Source organism: Dipodomys merriami, unplaced genomic scaffold (assembly GCF_024711535.1).
Source record: "Dipodomys merriami isolate MVZ:Mamm:240054 unplaced genomic scaffold, mDipMer1.0.p SCAF_5, whole genome shotgun sequence".
NCBI classification, from domain to species: Eukaryota; Metazoa; Chordata; class Mammalia; order Rodentia; family Heteromyidae; genus Dipodomys; species Dipodomys merriami.
The window spans coordinates 109505-131626 of record NW_027206068.1 but is presented as its reverse complement, the minus strand read 5'-3'; the positions used below and the strand labels follow the sequence as shown (position 1 = coordinate 131626).

Sequence of the window (22122 nt, the reverse complement as noted above, 5' to 3'; positions counted from 1 at the left end):
CTAATAGTCTGTTAAAACCATTTATTTACAAGAGGAAGGTTTTGTGGGTGCTTTTCTTTGTCTTTATTAATTGCAGAGACTTCTGCATATCCTATTCTAAGATGAAATCCTTTCAGGCTTTGAGGTAATTTTTTTCTCTGCAGAATGAGGAAGAGCAGGTCCTGCTAGCGGCTAGGCTTTCAGTCAGGTGTTCTTATGAACTGTTCCACAAGCCTTGAAATCTGAGTGTTGAAAAGTCTCCTTTGTAACAGCCATCATCTGTGTGGGAAGCTGCTGGCTTACTTCCATGCAGGTAGGGAAGCCTCCCTCAACCTGCTGGGAGGGACTGGAGTCACCATGCACAACTGCAGGACCCTGGGGGAAAACAACCTGATGCCACACCAGACCCAGGGCAGTGCTCCAGGGAGGGAGACACTGCTGAGCTGCAAGAAGTGCTAAACTCAGTCAAACCAAAATCACAATTCTTACAACAGAAGTTCATTCCTAAACCCATAAACACACTGATGAAGCAAAACACAGGGAAACATGCAAAGGAGAAAACAGATCACAGAAAGCACATCAGTCAAATGCCAGAGCCACTCACAGATTCCTAAGGGAATATAAACCCTCTTCCCTCATTCTTTCATTGTTCAAATAATTCTTGAATAGTTGCCCTCCTGGGCTTTTATGCCTGTTACAGGAAGATATATTAGCTTTTCTCCATTACACACTTGAAGAAAGCCATGGCAAGAGCACTTCCCCTTTGTGTTTACTTCACAAAACCAGAGTTCCAGTGGACAAAATGTCCATCCGGCCAAGCAGACACACATGACCAGAAAGGAAAGTGAGGATTATGCTTCTGGACTCCTCCACAGAGCAGTAGCAAAGGAACCCAGCAAGAGATCAATAGAGGATAATGCACAATAGAGGATAATTGTTTCAATCCTCCACTGTAAATTACCTGCCAGGTGCTTGTGACTAACATCTGCAACTTCAGTGTCTCAACAGCCTGAGATCTTCAACCTTATACAACTGAGATACACACTGTCATTCCAGATATCCTTGTAGACTGTTGAAACCAAACACAAAACGGTCAAAACTTAAAGCTTCATATCCATGGCCATACATTGACAGATTACATGGTCAGAAATCATGTGGAGTTCAGCTTTTGCATGAAAGCTACATTTCACAGAATGGTAAATTCTATCAGATGCAAGAATAGAATAGTCAACCCAGCTTCCTAATGGAATCACTGCCCAAATGAATGACCTAACAGCATCAGTGCTGGATGTGATGAGAGAGGAAACATCTGAAGATACAATGTTTACTTGAAAAGAGAAATGTTTCCTTTCTCCTGTGAGGAGATTTCAGATAGCTTTCCTCTCCTAATTTTGTCTTCAAAGATCATTTTGAAAGAAGTGTCCTCTTTTCAAGTGGATATTTTCGTTCAGCTACTTATCGTGAATTTCCAGTTTTATTGGATGATAAGCAGAAAATGTGTATCACAATTTACAATCTTTTGGTAGAGTTTTCTTTATAAACAGAAAATGTATTTTGAGATCTATAGTGTATTGCTATTGCATCTACTACAGATGACCTGTGACACACTGCCTATAGTAGATGAATTTTCTATTCTTATTTTAACAAAGTATTTGTCCTAATAATTTACTCTTATATACTTTTAAAGGAGGTTAGTTGTGTGTGTGTGTGTGTATGTGTTTTGATAATGGGACTTGAACCCAGGGCATAGGTACTGCCCCTAAACATTATGTTCAAGGTTGCCACTTCTGGCTTTTTGGTGGTCCATTTTAGATAAGAGTCTCTTGGACTTTCCTCCCTCTATCACCGTTGAACTGCGCTCCTCAGATCTCAGCCTCCTGAGGATCTAGGATTACAGGCATGAACCACCAGTGCCCTGCATGATGTCAGTTTTATCATTGTTGGTGACACACCACACCAGTAATTTACTCCCTACTCTTCTCTCAGGCAAATCTGTCATAGCACATCCTGGTTTGTCCTAGTTCAGGTTAGACCAGGATCCTTTGAATCTGCAGTCAACCACAGAGCTAAACTCACAGGTGCTTGTCACCACACCCAGCTTACTGTTTGAGATGGGGTCATGCTAACAGTTTTATTCAGCCTGGCCCTGAACTGTGCTCCTCCCAATGGCTGCCTCCACACTAGCTGGGACTGCATGCATGAGTCATGTGTCCAACCTCATATGATGTTTTTTGGGCACAGGATAGGTGGAAGGAGGATGTGAGGAGATGGATGAGATTGGTTAGGGAGGGATAATGCATAGCTCCAATCCATGCCTTAGGACCAAGGCCATGAGACTGAAGGGCTGGGTCTCATGTTCACAATAAGAAGCAGAATAAGCTTTTCCCTTTCAAATGTCCTTGGGGCAACCCCAGCTTTTCTGAAGACGCAGCTTCAGATGGACTGGAAGAAATACTTGGGGTTTGAACACAGAAACCTTTGTGCTTCAGTTGTGAGGTGGGTGAGGGCCACACACTTCATTGACTTCTTCCACACACTACACAATACAGGAATTCCTGCTTGCAGCTACCTGTCCCATTTCTTCTTTATCATTCTAGGTAAGGGCTGAGCTTCACACTCATTCTGAGATTCAGATGATTCTTTTAATTGTAAAGGTGAAATACAGAGGGATTACAGTTAGGCCCTGAGTCCGTTTCTTTTCAAAAGTGTCACCCCTTCCCTCAGGCTCTCCCAGTGTTTTCCTCATGACTGCCCTTACTCCCCAAGTGATAGAGTTCATTTCCTTTCATTAGCTCGCACCACTGAGAAGTAATCTCCAAGGAATTTTCACCTTCTGTTCCCATTGAAATTACTAGAATATAGTGGAGGCCAGAGGTCATCAGGGACAGAGACTTCACAGTCAGGCTGCAAAATAGGACAAGCTGCTTCCTTCAGAATCTTCAGTTCAGTGGACTACAATGGCAGCTACAGTGAAAGGCCTGTGAGATCTCTGCCTCACCGTCATGGGCAAGAGGATGTTATCCTTAAACCATGTCCTGCTTAGAAAAGACTTTGAGGGATCCAGGCTCACAGCTCGCAGGCACTGGGACTTCAGTCTGTCAATCACTTTTCTAGCATTGGGAGGTTTACATCTGCAGGGAATGTTAGCATACAAGTTTCTGAGCTCCAGCCAGTATCTATGAATATCTGCAACTGAAATTGCTTCAGAGCCCATGTGCTCAAGGCTGGCCACTAGCCTCTGGTGTTACTTAGGAGACAGAAGGAAGTAAGTCATGGGGTCCCCATGGCAAGGGTTGTTGGGACCTTGGCTTCTCCACTTTGTGGTTTCTTCTGCTTCCTGACCATCACCAACTCAACAGCTTTGTCATGATTTCTGCCTACGCACAGGCTCAAAGAAAGAGGGCCAACTGACCATGGATGGAAATCCATAAAACCTTGTGCCAAAAGGATCCTTTTGTCCTTTTGCAGGCTTTGGTCAGGTGTTTGGTCACAGCCACAGAAGATGACAAATTAGTTTTTGCCTGGAGTCTGTGAGCTGCTTTTGTGTGCTACCTGTGGAAACAGGAGGTAGAAACAATAGGTTGAGGAGGCTAGCCAGCTCTATCTGCACACTGCTGTCCAGTAGGACTTTCTGTTGTGACAAACATCTCCCAATGCTCTGCAACCCCATAGTCACAGGTGGCTACTGGACACTTGGAATGGAACTGGAGCAATTGAGAGAATATTTAGCATTATTGGACTTGAACAAATTTAGTGTTCATATAACCCTATCTGGGAGAAAGGACTTGGATAAAGAATGGGTGGAAGCATTCCTGGGACCTTGACCAGAGAGCCTTTAGTCACAAAATTATAGGAAATATCTGACTGTTCACTTGTAGAAGACAAGTCTGTCACAAAGCACAGAGCCACACATTCCGTTTTGTCAGGGTGTCCTTACTTCTAACAGAGATCTCCCCAGAGCTACAATCTGCTCAACACCATAACATGGATAGGTTCAGAAACACCGGAGGCTCATTTCTTTCTTTTTTTGGGGGGAGGGAGGTCCGGTTGTGGGGCCTGAACTCTGGGCCTGAGCGCGGTCCCTCAGCTCTTCAGCTCAAGGCTAGCACTCTACCACTTGAGCCACAGTGCCACTTCCGCCTTTTTTCTTTTTGCTTATGTGATTCTGAGGAATCGCACCCAGGGCCTTAGGCATGCAAGTGCTCTACCACTGAGCCACCTTCCCAGTCCCTCCCCAACCCCCGAGGCTCATTTTTTTGGCCATACTCTTTTGCTTTTCTGTCTTAAAGATGGAGCTCCTAAGAATCCCTGGCTATTTCTGAATACACAATAGCTCATTTCAAAGCCTCTTACCTCCTCTGCCATTTGATTGAAGAAATCTTTCTTCCTCTTCCCCGAGCATCTTTGTCTCCTCTGCTTCTATGACTAATCTTGCATTGGGCTGTCTTGCAGAGGGCTATCTATAGATGTGATGTAAGATCACATGGAAAACAAGTAAAAGCTCGTTATGTACAGGCATGACTAAGTCACTCAGGTTTACATGCACATCATGGAAGGACCCCATCAATTCCATGGGGAAACTAAGCATATGGGATACACCTATAATCCAGGATGTATGGAAGGCAGAGGTAACTGCATTGTATTTGTATATGTTCCTCATTCTTGGAATCATTCTTTGGAATGGCATTTCTCCAATTGAACTTGATAGAATCTGTGTGTGTGTGTGTGTGTGTGTGTGTGTGTGTGTGTGTGTGTGTGTTTGTGTGTGCGCGCGCGCGTGTGTAATGCACATTTCAAGGGTTATGTCATCTTGTGTTTTCCTAGTGAGGTGATGAACCGGCTTTGTTCCATAGCTGACAGACAAAGCAGCCATGGAAATAAAAAGAGCAGCCCCCAGGCAAAAGTAATTATCCCACAATTCATAAACAGTAGATGAAAACAGGACGTAAGGTAATATTCCATGAAATAAGATATTAGTTATGATGAATAGGAATGAAATTTATTGGAAAAAATAGTACTTGAGAACAAAACTAGGCAAAGAAGAAAAACAGGAGGATGTACAGGAATAAAGTCAATACAAAGCAGGGTGAGAAGAAGAGAATAGAGAAGATCCAGATAATGTGAAATAACAAAGAAAATAATATGACATACAGCATAACAAAATCAAATTAAAGAATTTTGGGTTGAAAGATGAAGAAGCAATGTAGGCACAAGGCTCCTCAGTTCAAATTCCAGTTCAGACAGATAGAAACATGAAGCAAGGAAGGAACGAAGGCAGGAACGAAGGAAGGGAAGGAAGGGAAGAGAAAAAGAAAGCAAGATAGAAAAAGGGAGGGAGGAACGAAGGAAGGAACAAAGGAAGAAACGAAGGAAGATAGGAAGCAAGGAAGGAAAGGAAAAGAAACAGGAACAAAGCAAAGAAGGAATGAGGAAAGAAGAAAAGGAAGTAAAGGCAGAAGAAAGGAATGATGGAACAAAGGAGGAAGGAAAGATGAAGAGGGGCTGGAAATAAAGAATGAAAGACACCAAAGTCATCTTTTGTAGTCACAGACCTAAGTCACAAAGAATCAAGCAAGTTGATGTGAGCTGACAATTAGATCCAATTTCTAATTATTAAACAGAAATAGTATTTGTTACAATCCACTGTATGGTATATAGTTTTTATAAGTGATATAGCTTGGTGGCTCAAGCAATGTTATTTAGTAAGAATGGCTAGAGTGGTCAGTCAGTTGTGGTTTTGTAAAGACAGAATGTTCAAAGCATTTAGAGGTACCCCATACATCACTGCATTTGTTTTATTTTGTTACAAATAAGCTTGTCTCCCAATTATCCGTACACGTATTGTAACTTCTCAAATAAATGAAACTATCCTGAGCAAATGTGACTTTCTTTTTTGTTTTTGTTTTGTTTGTTTTTAAATTGCAGAGTTTTTCTACTATTCACATCATCAGGTTTGATCACAGTAGCATTATACATTTCTCCCGGGGGGGACAATAGAATGTCACTGTCTTGGCTCAAAATCATGATAATGAGAGGTGTGGTGTTTAGAAATGCCTATTTTCTACAGTGTGGTGAAATTTGATCACTGAAAGCTTTGTGTGTTCTGTGGTATTTCCATTCCCCAAACTTCCACTTAGAAAAAAAGCATGCTTCTTATATGTACCCACAGGGGAAGCATCACCAAGTTTTTAGGATGGGAGCAAAAAATAGTGCATAGTTCAGCATAGGTGATCCTGACAGAATTCACATGCATCGCAATTGACATTCCTGGCTCATGTAGATCTGAATGACCAAGGAGAGAAACTTCAACCACATCCTCTACAAGATTCAAACGACAAAGTTACCATCTGTGACTTCTCTATCCATAAGACACACTTCATGGCAAGCAGCTGGCTGAGGGTGGTTATTTGTCTCAGATGTTTTTCTGAAGGAACACACATCCACAGACACACAAACAGAAACCCAGACAGGCAAACAGGCACAGGGAATCCAGTCAGGGCATAAAATTGTCCACTGTTTTCAGAGAGGAAATGATTTTCCTATGGCTTTGGAAATGGATGATGGATGAACTGGAAGTCTACTGTTCCGGCTAGTTGTAAGAGTCATTAGTTCATGGTTTGGGATAACCTTTGAAGACTCCAGACCCAGAGAACAAAGCTACAAGATGGAGGAACAGAAAACAGTGACTTTCAGAGCTGAGATATGCAAAGAAGGAAACATAATCTGAACAGTCCTTCGTTGTCTAACATAAGGGATAACCAGTTGTTTGTAGCTACAAGTATTGTAGTAATGAACACCACTGTACAGGAAAGCTTAGCCAATACTATAAAGATACTTACCAACATATTCCTAATTTCATCCCCCATCATCCCATCTTAATGTGTCGCCAGGTACAATTTTGTTATACTGTGAAAGAGAAACACAAATAAAGTATAAATGCACAGGAATATAATAATGAAAGTATACTTAGAAATTTTGTTTCTAACAAATACTCATGCCTCAAAAAACCATACAAGGTAAAGGAGCAAAATGTCTTTGATGTCTGAGACCAAAATGTTTCTGAGAAGTACATTATTCGAACACCCACTTTGTTCTCAAGGGGCGTGGTGTGAACGAATGTTTCCAAAAGGCATGTATAAAATTGAGATTTGGTGCCCAGCCCTGGTGCTAAGAAGAGCTCATGAAGCTTTTAAGAGGTGAACCCCAGTAGGAGGAAGTTATGTCCAAATATTATGGTGGAGGGAGGCAAGGAGGACATGTGTGCGGGCGGGGTGGGGGAGAGCAGGGAGGCAGCAATAGTGACCGCCACCTCTCCACTCTTTACCCTTCTTAGCTCCCATGAGGTGATGAACTTAGTTTACCATAAGACACCCACCATCATATTCTGCCCACCACAGCACCCTAGTCAAGAGCCAAAGGACTGAAACCTCTGGAGCCACAACCCCAAATACACCTTTTCTCCAGGTGTTATCTCACAGTGATAAAAGATGGTTTAGTGAAATCACATAAATGCAATCTTTTTTTTTTTGGGGGGGGGGTCCGGTCATGGGTCCTGAATTCTGGGCCTGGGCACTATCCCTCAGCTCTTCTGCTCAAGGCTAGCGCTCTACCACTTGAGCCACAGCGCCACTTCCGGCTTTTTTCTTTTTGCTTTTCTGGTGCTGAGGAATCAAACCCAGGGCCTCATGCATGCAAGGCAAGCGCTCTACCACTGAGCCACCTTCCCAGCCCTAAACGCAATCTCTTTACAAACGTTTTTTAGGTAACAATTGACAGCATTACATGACCTGAGAACAAGCTATTTCACCATTATTTCCCACTCTCTGTTGACCAAGCTAATGACTTTTCTCTTAACAAGGAGCACATTTGCACCCTGCACTTTTGCAATGGTTTTGCCATTTAACAGGAGAGAGGAAAATATAAAAGACTTTATTTTCTGAATAAATCAAGGATTCATACTGAATGTGGACCATTCACCATCCCTGCTCCTTATTTTATGCATCTTCTTTTGGGTACTGTCAACAGGATATTAAAGTAAGATGATGATGTGAAAATTTGTAAACCCAACTCTGGTTTCTTCTTCCAGTGTGTCTGTCTTCCTTCAACGGAAGGTGTGGTGGCATCCCCTAGAACCTCAAAGAGAGTCATCACCCTACTGGAACAGTCAAGTGATTCACCTTAGTCACCCCTGCTTTAAATCGGAGGATGCAGTCACCACTGACCTGTATCTCAGCAGTACAAAATGACAAACAAAAACAGCCATTTTCTTTATCATCACCTGGCTACATGAATGTCAAATTCTGGGAATAAAGAGACAAAAATGAGATTGAAGGAGTTGAAGGGTTATAGGATTAAAGTGTTAAAGGATTATAGGATTAAAGGTTAAAGTGTCTTAGTCTTTTATAGGGCATCCTGTTTTCATTCCATCCTCATTTTCTACCTCTCTGAATGTATTAAAACATAGAATGGAAGGCAGTTGGTGGCACATAGGTGTCATGTCTATGTCCTCAGCAGATCCCATATACATGTCACCTCCATGTATGCCATTAATATGACATAGATGGTATTTTCATATCCCTTTCCTCCCAGGGAAGGCTACCACACTGCAAAGTCAACCATTCCCTGGGAGAATCTTCTCTCCACATAGTCATCACCCACAAATACAGTACTAGTGAGTTTGCCCCAAATGTGAGCTGAATGCTAATGCATTCTGGATATTTCCATAAAATACCTGAGGCACAAAAATCAAATCTCACTTCAAAACTAAAGAGTCAATTAAGTGACACTGGTGTAGCTGTGTGATCTCAATCATCTGGCCTCTCATCCATTATATTAACTTGTAAGGAAAAAAAATCAACAAACCAATATAATTTGCTTGGCTCAGTACCTGGTATCCAGTAGGTGCTCTGCAAATGCTAGATTCCCCTTCTCCCATCAGAGATCTTTAGGGTACTAAATTTCCTTGCTTCTAGGTCCATTTATAGTCTTTACAAATCGCTTCTCATTCAAGCTTTTTTTTTCTTTTGGGGTCCGGTTGTGGGGCCTGAACTCTGGGCCTGGGCGCTGTCCCTCAGCTCTTCAGCTCAAGGCTAGTGCTCTACCACTTGAGCCACAGTGCCACTTCTGGCTTTTTTCTTTTTGCTTATGTGGTGCTGAGGAATCAAACCCAGGGCCTCAGGCATGCAAGGCAAGCGCTCTACCACTGAGCCACCTTCCCAGCCCTCATTCAAGCTTTCTAAAGAATGTGAAGATCAGCCAGGAAGAAAGTTGGTTTCCAACAGTCATAAGCAAGTGACTATACAGTGCCACAGCTGAAAAGATTTCCTGTCACTGTTCTAAGCTCTTAAAAAACTAATAAGACAGAGGAAACTGAGTGCTGGTAGCTTACACCTGTAATCCTAGTTACATCATGTTTCAATGCTAACCCAGGCAGTAAAATCAGTGAGACTGTAATGGCCAATAAACTACATTAAAAAAAAAAAAAAAAAAAAAACACAGAAGCAGAGCTGCAGCTCAAGTGGTAGAGCACTACCCTTGAGCAAAAGAAACCAAAGACAGCAACTAGGCCAGGACCAGGGGGAAAAAATTACAGGAGAAATTAAAATCTGAGGCAAGAGAACTAAACTAAGTTATCCAGTATCAAGTAAATTCTCTAAGCCAGCAATACTTAATTGCTAAAAAGGAAATGTAATTTGCTAACAGGATTCAGAAACATACTTAGCCTTTAGTCTTGAAAAGAATAACTATCTTCTTGTAAGAAGTAGTACGGTTTTAGTTTGCTAGTTTTTTGTTTTTTATTTTTTTATAGATCCTATTATTATGGATAGTGAAGACATAAAACTTAATGTAGCATGCTAGGCCCTACATAGAAGAAATCCCAGACTCTGTGTAAGTATCCCAGATTAAACAATGTGGCTGGCCTACCTTTTCCATGATATACAAGTTTGAACTGTCAGCATGTTGCAGTGCAAAGCATTCATGGTTGGAAAGAGACCACCTCCAAAACATAGCATAAGTGATCAGAGAAACAAAAGTGTTCATCTTCATTTTTATTAATTGTTGGGGGTCAGCTGAATTACATTCACTATGATTTGAATAGAGCCAGTCTCAAATAGGCACAATGGGGAAATTCTAAACAAAATGACTTTAACTCACCTATTACCCTGAGACCAACAGTGCTTTCCTCTTTGAAGTTCCTAGACCAAGGCTACTGCTCACCTTTAAGCATTTCAATTCAAGGTTTGGGTCGGGGACTTAAACTGTGAGTGGCAACATTCTTCTTTTGAAGAATTGAGGCAAAGAAATGATAGCAAGGTAAATGGCAGCAATTTAAACGTGTGATAATTAGTACTTTGCCAATTGTCACTGAATTCTCTAACTCACAATCAGTCCACTCCATACATACACCAACCAAGTCTTCTCTAACTTCTGCTGATATTCTGTTCACAGTTCTGCTTTACAAGTCAAGAAATACCATGCAACTTTCCAATGTACCCTTCCCCAGGACTGTTAGGACAGCCCAGAAGAGGAAAAGCCATATCAGTCAGTGAGAAAATTCCACAAAGCACACAATTACCCATGGACTTGTCTGTTAATTCTGCCATCTTCCACAGGGCCCTGTGGGATGCTTTCAGTGTATGTCAGATGGAGTGTGTATTTAACTCTCAGGAACCTTTAGTCTAAAGGTTCCCTGTTTGGAAGGACAAAAGGAACACAACTGTTCAAAAGAAATAACACCAACCCACAGTACACATGGAGCCAGCCATTCCATGCTGTCTAGTCTTAGAGGAATAGGGGAAAGATAATATTTTATCCCTCCAGTGGAAATACTCTATGTTCCTGCCAATGTATGGACTGAATGCTTCAGAAGAATCTTTGCAACACTTACCCATCACACACCTCCTTGATTATTGGAGACATGGTTTTTTTTCTGCAAAATAACAAAAAAAGGAAACACTGTGAAGTTTCATCTCATCGTTTTACATTTAAAAAAAAAAACTAAAACTTAGCAAGGAGAATTTCCATTAACTATTCTTCGCTGTGAGTGAACTCTTACATTCTCAGGGTTCACAACCTGCTAGCAAGTCACTACGTAGTCTATTAATGATTTATTTCCTTGTGGCCCTTTTTTTCCCCTATACTTAGCATTTATTGTACAAAGTATATAACATATTTAATTTTGCCTTGTTAACGTTGAGACAAAATACGTATTATTCAGGCAAACAAAAATTTGCAAGTTCAAGGAATAACCAGAATCAAGCAAGCAGTCAACTGGCTTTATGAAGACAAGTTTGGATTCATGAGATTTTTTGAAGAATGTGGCAAATGGGACATGAGATGTTGCAAAATTGTTCCTGCAGAGTGCACAGGATTCTTCCCTCAAGTGTGGCCCCATTAAACATCAATCCCACAGCATGTTTGGTCTAACATACTGGAGTAATGTGAGCAGGACTCCATGTGCCACCGTGTCAACTGGTGCTGACCACAGCTGTGCTCCGGTCCTCACAGCCACACTTGTGCTCGGCCTGTCCCCCAGAGTGAAGGAACGCAGTGAGGAAACATTCGCTTGCCCAGAGATCTCTGAACTCTTTCTGTTTGGGATGTGGACAGATACTGTCTCCAAGTCAGGGAGGACTGTGTCCACCAAGAGAACTAATCACAGATGAGAAACGGATGGTGAAGACAGGAAGAGGAAACCAAGAAATATAATGCATAGTCTTGGATTTCCAGATATGCCCACCAAGAATATCATATATATATATATATATATATATATATACATATATATGCATACATAGATACACACATATATGCATATTCCTATCTATACATATATATGTGTATGTATGTGTATGTATGTATATATATGTATCAATGTAGAAGCATGGCCTATCACTGTCTCTCTGACAGTAGGGTGAGTTCACTTCCTAGTTCTGTCAACTTGTCTGTATGTCACCCAGCATTTCCTTACTCTGCCCCACTAGCAATTTCTGTCATGCAAACCGAACTTCTGCATTGCTCAAGGCTGTTGGGAACATAAATCGCTGTAAATTAAATAGGAATTAATTTGTCAAAGTGAAAGACCCCAGAAAGGGAGAGGCCTCCTTTTTCCTCTCCTGTTACTCAAAGAGCTTTTTATCCCCCACAATATACTTGTGTGGACACAATGTCACTCCATCTCTACTGGGGAATTCTGAGCACTGTCCATAGAGTCTTCCCCCAGTACTCCTTTAGCTCCTGTGCAATTCCTCACCTCATTGTGCAGCAGGTGACCTACACTTCGCTACCTCAACATCATCAAGACAGTGTCTGCCTCTGCCTAGAACTCTGCTAAACACAGTTCCTGAGAGAAGAGAAAACAAGAATATCTGTGTTTTCACATTTTTAATTTATTTAAATGTTTTTGTCTGTGTTTGTTTTGTTGCCAGGCCCTTTACCTATTCTTGGGTTAAGACACAGACAGGGTACAGACCAGAGACACATGAGTGTCTAATGTTTAATTATCCACTCACAGAACTGGCCTGTCCACTGGCACATTTATGCTAGCTATTTTCAGACAGTTAATAAATCATCTTTGCTTTTTATTCTCACACATGTGTATAATACAGGAGGATTTCATTACTATATTCCATAGATGGACACATGCACTTAGAACAAGTTTGCCCTTTGTTTTATTATCACATTTCCTTAACTGCCTGTTCACAGTGTTGAGTGGGTTTCATTATGTTATTTTCATATATAGTGTATATACATATATATGTCTACATATATAGATATGAATGCATCTATACATAAATGTGTGTATATGTGTGTCTCTATCTATCTGTCTGTTCTTCACTTACACATTAACCCATACTCCCCATTTACATCCCTGCCCCACAACCAATCACCTTTAACCATAATGGGTTAACTTTCATAGATATTCCTTCTAAACTGGGGGGTCTTGCTCAGTGGTACAATATACACTTCTATGCATGAGGTCCTGTGTTCAAAACTCAGCACCAAAAACAGTTACCTATTTAATCCAACTTCACTCTTGTACCCATAAACCATCTTCTATTCACTCACCCTACCCCATTTTTCATGTTCCGGTAATCATCAGTCTATTCCCTAGTACTTCAAGACTAACCATTTAGCTTTTTACAGGTAAGTGAAAACATGTAGTATGTCTTTTTTTTTAAAAGGGATGATTTATGTAATTTAACATACTGTCCTGCAGAATTAATCACTGTAAGTGGGAAGATTCAGGACTGAGGGTTGGAGGGGGCATTCTTGACATCCTGAGTTGGTTTCCTCTACAACAAGAATGGAAGTGGTGACAGAAGTCTATAATGGTACAATCCTTGCACAAGTCCTTGGTCTTAGCAAGGACTGGTCAGCCTGTTATGGCTCTCACTGTGAGCAAAGTGGCAGACTATTAAATGACAGAGGAGTTTTAGGAACAAAACCTCTCCCAGGAGACAACAGTTTTGTACTCCTAGCTTCCAGAGACCCCTTCAGATCACCAGTATGAGGTAAGCTCCATCAAAGACTCTCTCATTGCCAAATCTGACTTCTTGCACCCTTAAAAGTAAAGCATAAATAAGCAGGCTGGGGTTTGATCTTAAATTACATGGAAGCCACAGATCAGAAGAGAAGGAGACTGTTGCTGAGGTAGGACAAGACTTTGAATGCAATTGTTCTCCCCAATTCAGCTTTTTAGGTGAGGCTTTCCAGCACATACTGTGAATTTTAATTAAAGTCTGATTCATAGATACAGAATCAAGTATAAAAAGATGATGTCAGAGCTGGGAAAGTGGCTCAGTGGTAGAGTGCTTGCCTTGCATGCCTGAGGCCCTGGGTTCGATTCCTCAGCACCACATAAGCAAAAAAGAAAAAAGCCAGAAGTGGTGCTGTGGCTCAAGTGGTAGAGCGCTAGCCTTGAGCTGAAGAGCTGAGGGACAGCGCCCAGGCCCAGAGATCAGGCCCCACAACCGGACCCCCCCTCCAAAAAAAGTCGGATGTCTCTGGAGTTCTATTGTATCTAGAATATTCTGAACTTGGATATATAAAATGAACAAAAACCAACAAAATACAAACCTTAGAGACTCAATACAGAAAGATTAAAGAAAAACCACCACAAGGAATGGCAGCTATCTGAATACCTACCATGCAGCTTAGCCAATGAAAATGACTGTAGGCACAGGGCTTGGCCTTAGGGTCCATTTTCTGGTACTTCTATCTGCTCCAATCAAATGTGTGCCCCTCAACCACCCAGACCCTAATCCCAACAATGTTTTCAGAGCTGACCTTGGATTTCCATTCTTGTCTTCTTTCATCAATCAGGTCGTGGATCTCATTGTATCATTCTAAGTCTGTGGTTCTGGGTCCCAACACTCTTAAACATCTCACTGTTGGAGCATTTGAACTCTCCTCCATTAACTGATGAAATGTACAAGCATAAGTCATCACACCCAGTTCCCTGGGCCTCCATATGCCCTGGTAGTACAGCGGGTTCTCCCACCTCCCCACCCCACCCCAACACCTTCGCTGGCTCTCTGTGTCTACACTGCAGCCCAAGAGAAGCATGGACTTCTATCTTCAATCTCCCCATCCCTTGTCTTGTTATCTGATCTCCTGCCTCTCTCATCTCAACATGGGATGACCATTACACTACACACACACACACACACACACACACACACACACACACACACACACACACACACACACACACACACACACACACACACACAGTGACTCTGCTGGAAGAAGGGGATGCTTGAATTAGATAACGTTATTGAGGTAGAATATTAGTGATTTTATAAGAAGAGAAGATCAAAAGACATCCATTCAGGCTTTCTAGGGACCACTGGAAAGTTCCAGAAGACAAAGCATTACTGTGGCCCCAGAGAAAGAAGGGCTTGTGAGGGGAGGGAGACAGTGGGCTTTGGGATCAGGTCTGTCTCCAGTTTCAGGATGCATAATTAGAACAGGATGGATCTACAGGATGGATAATTACCACATATACACCCTCAGCCACAGCAGCACCCCCAACCCTGGAGAGCAAAAGACCCTGGGAGAGGCAGGAGACCCAAGGGCCCAGATTTGCTCTGCTTCCAGAGTGAACTCAGAAGACTCAACTTTGCAGTTGGCTGTGTGTGCTACTTGGCTTCAAAGCTCAGCCACTCAAGCATCAGGATAAACCATAGCAGCCTGGAAAATTAGCCAAGATCAGATCAAGTTTCCACAGCTCCAGTTTCCATAACTCACTGAAGCTCTTGATAGCAACTAGGAAAATAATAAGCAATTATAGCTTAGAGACATAAATGACTGAAGCCATGTTGCCCTCCATGTGGATAACCACGTTTAGAACCCTTGCCCCCCTCCTGCCCCTGGCCCTTTCTCCCCTGGTGTGGTCAGAGATGCTGTGGTCAAAAGCTTGGCTGGGGGGAGGGAGAAACAAGCAGGCTGGTCAAGGGTGGGGACCCAGGGTACCCATGTGGGCTTGACCCAGAAATGCCTCTGTCCTCTGGAGCCCTGGTCTTCTGGTGTGCATGGTATGCATACGCAGGGCCTGTCTGCCAGCTGGAGACGGGGCTGTCATGAAGACCTCTGCTCTCCTCCTCTGGGGGCTTCTGATGTCCAGGACACTGGGACACAGCAGAGTGACACCAAGACGGTGACAGAGGCCCGTGGGAGATGAGGACACCAGGACTTCTGACCTGACACAAACTGGCCCACAGCCTGAAGCTCTCCCCTGACATGGTGACTGTTGGCAGGGTGTGTCTTCAGCAAAAATGGGGACAAAGGGCAGTCACATGGCAGGCAGGCAGGCAGGCCTGAGAGCAGAGGAGTGTGCATGGGCCCCTGCCTGGCTCTCCTGGAAAGGCTCTCTATTAATGGTCACAGTGCCTCATACCTGGGCATCAGTGCTTCCTTCTGCAACCTTCGCTGGCTCCACAGGGCACAGAACACACCTGCCAGTCCTCCAGAACACTGGGAGTCACCAGCCATGAGCCTCGGGGCGAGACAGCATGACCAGGCATTTGGAGGTCAAGTATAGAGCACCTGGAAATCCTGGAAAGCTGCCAGGAGGAGACCACTGAGTGGCATGCCAGATAGTAAGAGGAGCTGTGGGTCCTGGCTCTTCACTTAAAAAGGAACTTGTTCTCTTCTGCTAAACTGCTTGCTCCCTTCCTGATTAATTTTAACATAGGGTGTTGCTTCCTTCCTGGGTGTATACCTGGGCCTGGATCCCCCTATGCTAGGAATCTCATTGTGACTGAGATGACAGCCACATACCACCACACCCAGTGCTCACTTGAAATGGGTTCTTGTGAATGTTTCTGCCCAGGCTGGCCTCCAACCGTGATCCTCACAATCTTGCCCTCCCACGTCACTAAAATTACAGGCATGACCTCCAGGGTCCATCTGCATGACTTTGCTGCCCTTGCTGTATTTTTGCCATTAATATTCATTTTACCCTGCTTTCACCCAACTAGAAATTCTGGGCTCCCCATACTGACTTGCTAGGGAACAGCCTGAATCTCAGCCTTACCACCACACTTCTAAGACAAATATGGAGACAATCAAGGGAACAGGGAAGTTAAGGAGAGCTGTTTCCCCCGCCCCCCCCCCCCCGCAGAAAAATTCTCCCGCTTTCCTGGGTCCTTGGGATCTCTGCAACCAATTCCCTACTGCAGCAATTCTGAGCTGAGCTCAGCCTCCTGCTCCAGACAGTAAAACAGAGCAGAGCCTCCCTATCCCACTCCTCATCAGAATCCTCCTCCTCCTCCTCCCTGCCTGCCCATCTCACCCCTACTCAAAGAGAACTGCTTCTCCCACAGAGGTGGCAAACTAAGAAGTCAAATATCTGAGATGCAGCCAGGGTGAGCCAAGGAGTCCGGAAACCTGCAGAAGAAAAGGATTAGAAAACTAATTTGAAGAAACTCAAAAGGTCTTAGAATGGATTCCAAGTGCAATGGAAGAAAATCCTGCCCAGAATTGGATGCGCAGGTCCAGCTTCAAACCCAGGCAGCATCAAGCTTGCACCCAGTCCAGGCCACCTGCCAAGGCACTCCCTGGAGACTTACAATTCCCTAGAGACCCTTTCTGGGTGATGCTTCTCAAAGAGGAGGCCAGGACCACCCAGAGACTGGTTAAAATCTGGGTCTCAATGATATCAAGGTGTTCTGAAGTTTGAGACCCAGAAACCAGGCCCATCATCATTCCTGAATGGTGACCGGGCCCCTCTAAATCACTCTTTTAAATGGCTACTGAAAATCCAAAGGAGACAGGAATGGCTAAGAGGCCAATTGTTAAGGCTCTCAGAATACTAATTCTTCAGTCACACTGTTACCAATTTGAAATGATGGAAGACCTGGTCAAAGCAGAGAGGTGATCCTATCATTGCCCCTAGAAAGAAACACCAGACTCCCCAGGGTCCTTCAACTGAGACCTTGGCCCATGGCCTGAGCCTCCCCTCCTGCTCAAGCCAACTTAGGGATGAAGTTCCCTCACAGAGCCCTCTACAGTCCTGAAAAGCCAAGGCCTGTCCCTCAGAAGCCAGTCACCCACATAGATGCCCCTCTCCCCATGAAACCCACTTGCCGTCTTCCCAGACATCCTGAGAACACATTTCCTCCCGCTGCAGACCTTCCTCTCATCAATGCCTTTTCTATAAGGACCCCAGCCTTGAACTTTTATCAATAAGCAGAAGGGGGCGAGGGGCAGGCAGGTGCCAGTGGTTTAAGCCTGTAATCCTAGCTACTCAAGAGGCTGAGAATTGAGGATCCTGGTTCAAATCCAGCCCAGGCAGGAAACTCTGTGAGACAATTAACCCCAGAAAAAGCCAGAAGTAGCACTTTGGCTCAAAGTGGTACAGCACTAACCTTGAGCAAAAACTCAAGGACAGCACCCTGGCAGAAAAGACGAACTAGAAATGTGTATACTGGAAACAGTGTGTAAATGTTAGTTCCACAGAGATTTACATACAGGGCTCAGATAAATGGCTTTTCAGGACCATAGCTGTGGGAGGGAGACAGAAATCCACCCATTCCACTCTCCAAATATACACCAGGACAACACCTCCCATTTCCATATCTCTTTCTCTCTGTGGCATCTTAGAGTGCAATGAAGCTTTTTCTTTTCCCCAACCATTCCACCATAAAAGCCATTACTAAGGAACAAGTGCATGAGGACATGAACTGCTGCACCAGGAGCTGCCGAGCCTGTAAGAAAAGAGTGGAAGGTGGAAAAGTAGCCCAGCCAAATACCAATAATCAGAAATAATGACCAGAAAGGGAATGAGGTCAGCCTCTAGCACAGGGCCCTTTGCAAAGTACAAGTTGGTATAATTCATTATCCTGGGCTAATGAGTTAGACAAGGTCTATACACTTAGAGCCATAGTCATCCTCTTTTTATTTCTCTATTTTTATTCTGGGAGTGATTTCTAATCTGGCTGACAATCTGATGAACTAGCTCAAATGAGGGAAGAAAGACTAACACCTTATCGCCACCCACAGCCAATTTCAATAATCTCCTACCTACTGGAAAGTTCCAAGTAGTTCAAAGTGTAATGGTACACCAGCCACGGGTGGCTTATGCCTATAATCCTAGCTACACTGGAGGCTGAGATCCTTAGATCTCAGTTCCAAACAGGACAGGCAGAAAAGACTGCAAGACTCTTATCTCCAATTTACTAGCAAAAAGATGAACATGGAGGTTTCGCTCAAATGACAGTGTACCAGCCTTAGTAAAAACTAAGCAAGAGCATAATGCTCTGAGCTCAAGCCCAGTATTGGCAAGTACAGGTGTGTGTGTGTGTGTGCATGCGCGATCACACACACACAAACTCACGTACAGAGTGATTATAACACCTGAGAACAAGGGAGAGTATCTTACCAACATCCATTCTCTCCCTCCAAAGTAAAACTACAATAAAACAGCAGAATCTCAGGTTGTTTCAAGTAGAAGTAGAGGTAGGCCTCAGTTTACCAAGGCTTTTACCAGAATACAAACCAACTGGTAACAGAATGCATTACAACAGTTCTTTTAATTTAGGAATGACTGTAATTCATCCTTGCCTATATGTCAGCAGGGAACTTCTGCATTCTTCAAGGAATTACGTAGCAAAAATAATGAGTTGAGATTTTAGAAGGATTGATGAAATAACCAACATATCTGAATTAAGAACCTGAGTAGAAATTATAAAATGATTAACAATAACATCAACAGAACTGGCCAATAGGATGCATTTGGGGCACTCCATTGGATTACATTTATCCACCTCAGCACCATGAGGTACACAGCTCAGATTACCTCTGTCTGAGAAAAGTAATAGCTGAGGTGGAGGGAGATAACTGAATTACCCCAATCATCCAGCTGGTATACTCAGAAACAAACTTGAACCCTTATTTAGCTTTGACTTCAAAGACTCCTTCTTTTCCTATTCCCCAAATCCAAAGAATCAGCAAATCCTTTAGTGTTCTTATCCATACTTGGTTGTGAACATCAGGAGCAAATGTCTGCCTCTCCTGACCCATCCAGCATCATCAGCACGTGGGGTGTCAGATGGGCAGCCCGGGAGGGCTGAAATGATTTCAAATGGCATTTGCACAGCAAGCACACTGCTGGATTTATTGATTGACTGACTGATCTAGCAGAGACCATGCTGTTTACCTGGGTAGGCCTAGAAGACAAATTCACAGTTCACATTGGTCCGGATCTCTTCCTGCTGGTTATATTATCCAATCTATCATCCTCCACTTTAGGAGAGAAGAATTCTCAGGGAACTCTGACTGCCTCTTTCCCTCCCCTAAGATCCATTAGCTTTGTTTCCCACTCAATTCAAATGCCCAGCTCCCAGCAGAGCTGGCACGGGCCCTTCCAGACCGCCTTACACTACTTGTAGAATTCCATGGGCATGTCATCTTCCTTAATACTCAGAGCAGTTGTGAACTCCTTCCTCTACAAACAAAGACTGTAAACATACATTTAATATATTTAATTATTGTTGTCTTTTAATAGGTCTTCCTCTAATTCAGCACTCAATCCTATGCTCCTCATGAGTCCTCTGACCCCAGAATATACAATGTAATCAGAACAACTATCACATGGCTGACTGGTTGGATAAATACATGATGAATAGACGGTGCATGATGCATGACTGATGGATGGTAGATGGATAATGAATAGATGATAGATGATGGATTGATGGGGTATTATATAGCTCAATTAATATTTATATGAATTATAAGTACATAACTCCCTCAGCCAGACCCAGAGGTAGCAAAATAAAGGATGCAATATCAGACCAAGAGTAGTATGTGTTTTCACTCTCCAAGGAAATCACCTCCTGGCCCCTCTCTTGTCTGAGATTCTAAGGGAGGAGGGGGCAAGTCAGTAGAGAGTCTGAAAGAACAGTGGCCACCAACAGACAAGGGTCAGGCTTCTCATCTGCTCCAGATGCTACAGTCTTCTCTGGGTCTCTTTTCCTGGTGAGCCTCTCCTTAAACAGGCATCTCTGCAGTCAACAGACATTTAAGGAGCACCTACTAAGGGTGCTCCATAAGCTAAGGACGGAATCCAGCCAGTGTGTAAACATTTTAAGGTGTTTTCCTCTAGAAACCTGCCCTGCTGGAGGAAGGCCCTTTGGCAATAAGCCTTTGAAATCAAAGGCTCCTGACCCTCCTGGCCAGCTTCAAGGGGCCTCTGGACAGACAGGATCAGTGGGAGGGGAGACGCCCTCAGCCACACTTGCACTGGCCTCACGCTCCCGCGCGGCTCCCGACTTTCCCGGCCCCATGCTCAGCCCGGGACAGAAGGCATTACTCCCTCAGCCCTGGAAACAGTCCAAGGGCCACCGGGCCATGCCCTTGGATCGGGCTCGAGTCCCCTGGCATTACTGCCTCGTCCTGCGGGGTGCGCATAGCAGGTCCACGCCTCCAGCCCGGACCCCAGCGGGGCCCCTTCGCATCCCCAGGAGCGGGAGTTTGCGGGGATCGCAGCTGTCCACGGCGCCCCCGGGGCCCCCACGGCCTCATCCACCGCGGCCGGCCCGGTACGCGCTCCCGGGGCGCTTCTCGGCTGCACACAACCACGAGCGCGGCCCAGGCACCCGTCAGCCGCGTCCAGGAGCAGCTGCCCGGAGCTGCGGACTCGGCCGTCCTGACGCCCCGCGAGCCGATCCCGGTGCACACGTCTCGCTGGTGTCTCCGTCCTGCGGCGTCCCGGGACGCGTCACAGGCACGGGCGCCCTCTCCGCTGATCACCCGGCCCCTGCCCGGCTCCGACCCCCTCCCCGTCCGCCCTGGAGCCCCCTGCCCGCCATCCCCACCGCCCCACGCCGGTCGCCTCCCGCGCACCCCGGAGCCCTCCACGCCCACACCCGGTCCAGGCCCCTCCCCGCCGGCCCCGGAAGCCCTCTCCCCTCCCCGCCGGCCCCGGGAGCCCTCTCCCCTCCCCGCCGGCCCCGGGAGCCCTCTCCCCTCCCCGCGGGCACGAGGTCAGCGACCCCGCGGGGCGCGGGCCAGAAAACCACGAACCTGCCCGGGGTCTCCGGACAGCGGCGGCGGCGGCGGGGTTTCCCGGCATCCGGAGCCCCGACGACCCCACCCCCGCAGTGCACTGAGGCCCCGCGGCTCTGCGGCCAGGCCCGGCGGGTGGCGAATCGCTGCTCCACGCCGGTCCTGCCGCTCCGCTCGCTCTCACTCTGCGGGTCGGGCGCACCTTCTCTTCCTCGGCCGCGGGCTCCGTCTGCACCTGCGCAGAGCACCGCGCGCTCCCCGGCGAACTCCCGCCAACCTCCGGCCCCTCCCACCCGGCGCTCGCGCCCCCACCCGCCGCCCACCGCGCCAAGGGCGGGGCCGACTTCCCCACGTCCCACCTCACACAGAGGGAATGGCCGCAGCCCGCGCCCAGACTGCGCGCACGCACCGAGGGCGCAGGGAGAAGGCCCGGCCACCGGCCACCTCCGCCCCCGGGGCCGCCGGGCCGCCAGCATCGCCTGCAGCTCTGCACAGGCTTCCATTCAGCCTCGCACTCGGAGACGACTGCGGGGCTTCACTCAGCTCCTCCCCTTCGGCAGGGCAGAAACAACACAGAGCCGGTTGTCCTGCGTGCGCTCAGTCACTGGAACCACCAGCATGTCTCTCCACCAA

General features: G+C 45.4%; 1 long non-coding RNA gene across 9 annotated transcripts; it reads right to left on the bottom strand.

Moving 5' to 3' along the window:
* Positions 1–16: 16 nt before the first annotated feature.
* Positions 17–21719, bottom strand: LOC138809439 (uncharacterized). Of its 9 annotated transcripts, none has more exons than XR_011366861.1 (8): positions 21508–21685; positions 10868–10909; positions 9904–10258; positions 8202–8279; positions 6819–6885; positions 4333–4439; positions 941–3531; positions 17–354 (listed from the first exon to the last, which is right to left on the bottom strand). It is a non-coding gene; the product is annotated as an uncharacterized lncRNA (long non-coding RNA). The 9 variants fall into 9 exon arrangements; XR_011366864.1 differs by lacking the exon at positions 9904–10258 and having other exon boundaries at positions 941–1048; positions 3392–3531; XR_011366862.1 differs by lacking the exon at positions 21508–21685 and adding an exon at positions 14269–14387.
* Between the last annotated feature and the right edge of the window lie 403 nt (positions 21720–22122).